Source organism: Camponotus floridanus, unplaced genomic scaffold, assembly GCF_003227725.1.
Source record: "Camponotus floridanus strain SB8 unplaced genomic scaffold, Cflo_v7.5 scaffold352, whole genome shotgun sequence".
Taxonomy (NCBI): Eukaryota; Metazoa; Arthropoda; class Insecta; order Hymenoptera; family Formicidae; genus Camponotus; species Camponotus floridanus.
Window position 1 is genome coordinate 12,913 of NW_020229495.1, and position 8,731 is coordinate 21,643.

An 8,731-nucleotide genomic window follows, 5' to 3' on the forward strand; every position below is an offset into this window, starting at 1 on the left:
TTTCTTAATTTTACATAAACCATAAAATATCTAGTAAACCATTCATTTTTCGATTATCTTACCTTCATACTTTTATGTACAAAATAATGAGAGGAATCAATTGGTGTAAAGAAAACACATAGTTGTTTCTAAGAAAAAATATGTAATTTGCAATTAACAATTCCATATTTTTTCTTAGAAACAACTATGTGTTTTCTTTACACCAATTGATTCCTCTCATTATTTTGTACATAAAAGTATGAAGGTAAGATAATCGAAAAATGAATGGTTTACTAGATATTTTATGGTTTATATAAAATTAAGAAATTATTTCAAGCCTTATAACTCAAAAAGTACTTAATAAAAAGGTACTTAATTATAGTGTTTTGGAAAGCTCTCGAGATAAGCTACAAGAATATGCAATGAAAAATAGGGGTTCCCATTTAAAAAATTCAAGTCGACCTTGACATGACCTTCACGACGCCACCCAAGGTCAATCAAATTTACCCATGTAATGCATTACTTTATCTTCAACAACTTTTGTCTGAAACATTTTTCAAAATAACCACTTCCTTTGCTTTAAAATGGGGTGTACGGGTGGTCTGAAACACCCGGTATATATATATATATATATATATATATATATTCATATGTATAATTGTTAGAATTATTTTGTAGAATTTGAAGCTAGATTTTACTACCAAAATTTTGTTTCTGAAATTTTCTTATCGTTAATATTTTTATTAATTTATGGTCTAAGAACATATATTCATTTTTATTTGTTTTTAGGTGTCAACAGGTTTAGCAAGAAAAACAAGCAGTGCTGAATTAAAATGTTGATGGTCAAGGATATATTGTTATTTCTAAGGGTAAGTCTTATTAAAATTTATGCAAATTTATTATTGTTATTATTATTGTTATTAGTGTTATTATTATTATTTGCATTTAAGCAATTTCAATTTTAATCATAGAGAATTATTAGTACCATATAATTTATTAGTTTTATCAATTGTTAAATTTTGGTTATTATCTTACGTTTTTATTTATAATTTTGTCTTTACAAGTTTCATAGGATATTTATTAAATATTCATTGTTAGTTGGGGATTAATATATATATATCTTGTAATTATTCAATGGCACTTAAATTATATTATTATAAAGTATTTTAACATTTATTATTCTTGTATTTGTTATGTTATCCTTGTGACGATATTAAGTCGGATACTAGTAATTTTGATTTTAATGATATTATTTAGAGGGAGAGTTCGTTTGATATTTATACGATTTTGTTTTGTATTTCGATTATTAGTATCGCGATATTATTCAGTGCATAGCTATTATTTATTTGGTTTTATGATTTATAGGTTATACTGGGAGCAGTATATCGATGGTCAATGGAAAATAAGATATTATCGTCGTGAGGGGTACATCTATATACCCAATATGTTGGAATTATTATCCCAGAGATGTATACGAGAGCGTTTTCACCCAAATTTGGACGTCATTTTTTTGATGAATTAGTCGACTAGTGTGGTGATCTACTTGGTCATGGTATCATAATTATATTATTTTTATAATTCTATTGTAAAAGATCTCGAAGTTACAACACTTTTGTTTGGTAAATTTGATTGTTAGCATCATATTTATACTTCTAGTGAGTAGGGACTGTTATTTTAGAACTATATACGGGAGCATATTAGGACGTGTACTTATTTTGATTAATTAATCGATTAGTACGTTGATCTACTTGGTAATGGGATCACGATTATGCCCTTAGTATATCTCTATTGTAAAAGATATCGAAGTTACAAACATTTTAAATTTTTGTTTTTGGGGTTGCCTTTAAAATTTTACTGCTAGAATAATCACCGGGGAGGCTACTAGAAGGTCGTCAGATTTTTATCGTTAATCTTTATTCGTTTAATGAATTATCCTAACAAAGTCTACGCCAAGTATTGGCTTTATTTTGTATTAATTGTTTTATTTCTTTTACAGGTTACCGAATGGGAGCGTACATGTATTTATATACGGGGAGGAAGAGGGTTGATGGATCAACATTTCTACGTCGAAAATTATAGGGGGTGTTTCAACGCATAATTTTATAAATATATATATATATAAACATATATATATATATATGTTTTTAGTTAAGACATCGGTGTTGTAAGGATTTTTGATTATATAAGTATTTTTAATGGTACTACTATAAGACGTACCTATTAATATTATGTTATTATATTTTTAACACGTTTTAATTATTATATTTTTAATTATTTAAAGGCGATTGTGTTGCTTTTATGATTATATAATATGCTTTGCCTGTCATGTACTATGCATATTAATTATTTAATCAATTCTGCCAAGTAATTTATCAAGTCTGTCGCTAAAATTTAATTATTAAATTTTATCGTTAATATTTGATTCTTCCAATTATATTTTATTATTGATGTTTCATTAAAATTTTGAGATTCGTTAACTAATTAATTTTTCTCTTTCAGGTGCAGGACTACCGTGGCTTTACTTTTAAATGATATTTGGATTTGTCGATGTCGAGGTGGATGATTATTAAAAATCGCTCACATCGCGGGATTTTATATAGATCTTGATTGTTAGTATTAATTTCTTTTTAGAGGAAGTTAAGGAATACAAGGTTTAAAATTATATTATTAATTAACAAGAATGTGTATACGTATATGTATCAAAATTTTAATATTGGTTTGTATGTCTTAAGATATTAATTTTATAAACGGCATACAATAAGATTTTATAAATGTTGATACTTTTGCTTTATATAAATGAAATATTGAATTATCATTGATCATATAATAATTTTAAATTTTGATTAATGCATTAAGATTTCGATTGTTCATATATCAAAATGATTTTATCTAATTTATTACAATTTGCTTAGGAATACTGTTGCTGGAAATATCTTTTATTAAATTCTCATTGGTCAAAGCATTGATTTCTCAAGGGATTATTATTTTGTCTTAGTTTATTCGCGATATCCGTGTAGGGCAAAAATCGTCGTGTTTAATATATGTACATGTATGTGTATTAATTGTATTTTTATTATATATTTTTCCTACACGTTATTAGAGAATATATATATATATATATTCATTGGGAAAAGGGAAGCTTATAAATCATTTCATATTTATGGTTTGATAATCATAAGTAAGCGTAAATATTTCCCTTTATTTTATTATTTTACATATTTATAATGTTAACTTATTATTTCTTTTGCTAATTCTTATGCGTTAATTTTCATTGATATTATAAGGGATTGCATATATTAATTATACGAATTTAGTTTTCTATAACATGGCGATTGACTATTATTGTTAGTAATTTGCCTTACGCGTATTTATTTATAATTGGGTTATGTAATATATGCATGTGTCCGATTTAAATATTATTAAAATTTATGTCCTTGGTTATTGGTAGGACATTTGTCATGAAATAATTTAGTATTAATGTACAGCGTTAAATTGAGAAATTTTATATTTTGATTATATTATCTTGGAGGGTCATTATCCTCTTCAATTATTTTATAGGAAATTGTATATAGACCTTTTATTAATTACGATTTTTCTTTTTCAGGTTTCTAGTGGTGAGAATCTACATTTAAGAGAGTGTTTACGCGGGAGAGAGAGAGAGATGTTCAAGCCTATGATTTGTGCTACAAGATTCCAACGATATATGTATATAAGCATAGACGTTCTTATTATTATATTTTTATTTATTCTTTTGGTTCAACAAAATGTTTTATAAATTAATTTTATTTCATCGAGAAAAAAACTCTTATTAATTTCTGGTTAGCACATACTATATTTATTTAATAAATTCTGTATGTCATAAAGAATAGTGGGGGACTTTTATTTATCCGACAGATCAAATAGAAACAGATACGGATTTTAATTTTATTTAATTTATTCTCTTGAATTTTAAGTCATTATATTTATAAATTTTGTTGATGATCAACAGGTACATTTTGTTGTTCCGTTTGGTGTATCTATGTGTATGTCTCATTTAATAATTAGGTTAGTAGGATCAATATAGCGATTTTATTTCAATATATGTAATAGAATTAATCATGATCAGATATATATATGTGGGTAGCGTATGTATATTTTGAGTAAAGTATAATTCGAGTGATATTTGAGTCTTATAGTTCTCCTAAATAGTAATGGAGATGTTAGACACAAAATTTCAGATATATATGTATATATAAGAGGCGGTATTTATGCTTGTTTAAAAATGTAATCTTATTTCAACAAATCTGTTGGTCATGGTATTAGAGTTTATTATTAGAAGTGTCATGTATAAGAGTTATAATTTTTCTTTTGAACGTATTGTACGTTTGTTCTCGGTTATTTGTTCGTAATGTAATGAGTACGTATTTTTACTGAGTGGCTTTATATGAATATATATATATGTCACTATTGTAAAGACGATTTTATTTAGTTTTTGTGCAGAGTTTATTTTATTAATTATTTGTATTAAGCATTTTTGCTTGTAAATCAAGTCTTTGCGTCTCCTTTTATATGGTTAGGTCCTTAAGGTTATACTGTTAATAATTATTTAAAAGGGGCTTGTGGAGCAATTCTATTAATGTTAATCGTTGAGGGTTTTGATTCTTACTTTATAAGAGTGTTTCTTGTCTCTACTGGAAAATATGGGATTACTAGATTTGGCTTATATCGATGGGTTTTCCTTTTACAGATTCTTAAAATTGGGGATCTATGTACGAGTATACGCGTATGAAGGCGGAAAATATTCTAACTATTTGAAGAGTGCGGATTATATATACTTATCGGAAGGATAATTGATTTTACACTTCACGATACTTTAACTAGAACTTAAATCTATTCTACGTAAGTATATATATTTTCTTTTTCTTTCCTTTCATATATTGTTTTTTTTTTTATTTCATCTATTGTGGTTTTTTTTTGTTAACAAAATGAATCGTTATCGAATCTGTTTCATCACGATTGATTGTTTGAATAATGAAAGATATTTGTAAATATATATATATTCTAGATTTGAAATTCTTTACATTATTGTGGCTTTAAGATTTTCAATATTTTTAATTAAAGTTTATTCAATAAGTTTCCAATGATAACGGTTAGGTCCATTTTGTTAGATTTTGTCTATATATATATATATATATATTTAAATATATTTGCTAATGCTGGTTTTACGGTTAGTTCCACTAGTATAACGAAATTTTATATAGAGTAATGACGATATGATAATATTATAACATTTTATTGATATTTTCTATAATTTTCAGGTATTCTGTAGCGACTTTCAATGAGTGTACTACACATATGCTGTCAGCGAGGGACAGATATATATATATAGACGTTATTATATAACAATAGTAGGTAAAGATTATGATATAGATATAGTTTTGGAATTTTAATATGCGATATAGTGTAGTATAAAGATTTTGAAAATTTTTCATTGCGGGACGTAACACCTCCCCCCTTAAAGAATCAAAATCCGATAGTTTTCAGAGGATTTTGATTTAGGGAGATTGAGTAGAGTTATCTAAAGTATTTATATGCTCTCTCAAGTGAGAGTAGGTTATAGGCATATTTACTTGGTTGGCGTTTCCCTCATGTTGTGACTTCTTTCTGGGAGGCTTAACGGGAATTGGTTCCTGGGTGGTTACGTCTGGTGGTGCTGTGGCTTCCATATTTATAATCTGGTTGGCCGGTCTCTCAGGGGATGATGTTCCTCCAGAGTTGTTTTTTCGTTGTTTTTCAGGGTCCCGAGCCAGATGAAGTAACAAATTTGCGAGTGAACTCCATAATGCTCCGAACAGGTGAATACTACATCCATAGACAGTATGTAGGGCGTATCCGTGGATGATAGTGTCGATTGCAAGTTTCACTAGTCGGATGATCATGAATATGCCGACTATTCCGGCTGTTGCAGAGCCGAAATTTATAAATCCTTTCCATATTCTTGAGGCGGTACTTTCCACTATTTTGTTCAAGGAATTTTCGTCTAATAAGTTGTAGACTGATATTCCTTCAGTATTCATAGAGTGTCCAGTTAATCCTCTGGCTATAGCATTAAGCAGTGCTGGTTTCTCTGCAGGAAACATAATATGACTCCGTAATTTTTCAAGATCTTCCTCTGAGTATATTCCGCTCACCGCAAGGGGTCCTGGAGTTAGATATCTCCACGTCAGAGCGGCCATAGGTTTCAATTGATCTGGGGGTAATTGCCTAATTTGGATTTCAGGTGTGATTTGAATCCAGGTATCTTCGATGCGGTACAAGGTGGGTAATTCGATACTACATTCGCGTTCATTACCGATTTTAGTAACAATCCTTGATTTCGGTGTGATAAATAAGGATTCGTTACGTACGGTCACGGGTAATTCTATATAACATTTTCCCGTCTTTCTCACCTTTACCTCAACAGGTATACATTTAATTATCTGGACCGCTTCTCCAGTGGTCACAGCCATGTATCCTGGTCCTTTCATAAGCCGGTAGGCGAATTCGTCAGGTTGAAGCGTAGCGAACGACAACGCGTTCATTATTACTTGCCTTTCCAATTCGCATTTTTGCAAAATGACATTATTATACAGGGATGTCATTTGTTGTCTAACATGTTTCTCGATATACACGAATTTAGAATTCATGTAGGTAAATATATCAAGATTGTTCACAGGTATTGTTCCTCGAGTGGCAAATGTATTTCCTGGTTTAGCTTCCAGGATAAATAATTTTGGATGTTCGGTTCGTAAAAGAGTATAACCACATAGGGGCATCTCTGTGGTTGTCATGAGAGCGAAGGTGATTTCCTGGGTGACCAAACTATAGATAACAGGGGCTTCAGAAGTTTCCTCTGTGATTTTATTGGCGGGTCCTTCATACAGGACGTCGTATTGATGAAAATTGCAGGTGGTAGTTGGTATGGATTTCCAGAAGGTGTATCCGTCATCTGCATCTAGGCAAAAGCCATCGATGAGATCACAAGTTGTACCGGATTTTAGTTTAATTTTCCCGGTATTTAACTGGATAGGAACATAGGAAGATTTCAGGGAAATTTTCACGGCTGCTTGGACGACGACGTCGTCCCATGTTCCGTATGGATCATTATATTGAGCTCCTTTACAGTATCCGTCAACTTGCACACGACCAGCTATGGTGAGGCTTCGGTATGTCGTGTGGTTAGCTTTTATACCGGTAACAAGGTTGCCGTTGCCAAAAGAAAGTGTTCCATCTTGGAGCATTCTCAGGCATTGAGAGTATCCAGTTTCATGCACATAGTCGGCTCTCCCATTATGAACTGCAGAAATATGCGAATGCATGCCGCAATGATAGATATTTCTGGATATTTCGACTTTACACTGTATGACTTCGGTGTAACTATAATCGGATAATTGGAGTAGTTGGATATGGACATCAGTGGTATTAGGTTTTCGTATGTTTAAGTCACATTCGCCAACATCAAGTAAGGAGACTGCCGTTATATTAAGGTGTTGTCCACCGCAATCAAATCCAATTAATGCGATGGTTTCGTCTAAGAGGATTAGTAGGATTAGAGGCTTCATGGTGGTCTGAAATTATTACAGTTCCAATTTGATGAGTATATAAGTAGATATATTAACTTCTGCGTACATAAATATCGGGTATAGTTATAGATAAGCGCATGTGGTTAACAGATTTGGTAGTCTTACAACTAAATGAGTACATATTCATACTAATAAGATATAGTTTGTAATTAGATATATATATATGTATGGGTATATAAAGATTTTTGACTCTAGCAATAAAATCATATATGTATATGGATTTTTCCTCCCTTTTTTTTTTTTATTATTTATTTTTTGTCTTATTATATATTTTTTATATATTTTCCCTTTTTCTTTCTGAATATATTTATGTATATATATTATGTGTATTTTTATGATTTTTAAATCATACATGTATATATATATTTATGTTTTCTTAACATAGTATATAAGTGTGGATCATTGTGTTACGGTATTAGTCTTATATAACTTATAATAGTAGAGTATAGATTTTAGGTCGGTAGGACAGTGAAATGAGGAGTGCATTTTAAAATTTTTCAAATTGACAAAGCTTCTGCCAAGGTCTCTAAGTCATTAGGGTCACTCCTCCTTTCTACTATTCCGTATTCTAAATCTAAAGTACCAGAGTTGACGGACAGTCCCACTAATCGTTTATAGGTGTCCTTCTGGTTCGCTCTAGTTACTTTTTCTATGAATATGTGGTAGGCTCGGAGGCACTTTGCGCACTCTTGGAGAGGACGACTCTCGCGACATAGTTTTCGACAGAGTTTACATTCCTCAGGCGGTACTGTTCCGTACTGGAACGTGTGCGAATATCGAGTTAAGACTCTATTGTAGACCTCGGGTTTATAACAATCGGTACATATAATATACGTGTTATTTGAATTTAACACATCGTGTGTCATAATAGAGACGCATTTTACATATAGGCTGTTAAAGAATGAATCCTCCAGTAGAGGATGTGTTGGTGTTTTTGTTTTCCAATAGTGGGCACATTTTGCACCTTGTCCCTTTTAAGCTCGTAAGCCCTGCCCGTGTGTTCTGCAAAAAGCGAAAGCTTCCAATGAGTTTATATTTCCTCCATGGTCTCTTTCATATAAAGCTCGTTCGAGATAGGAGAAAATACACTCGGTGCAGTGCAGGATGGGACGGACAGTTTCCAAGGTGATTTACAGTATCGCAGGTAGGAA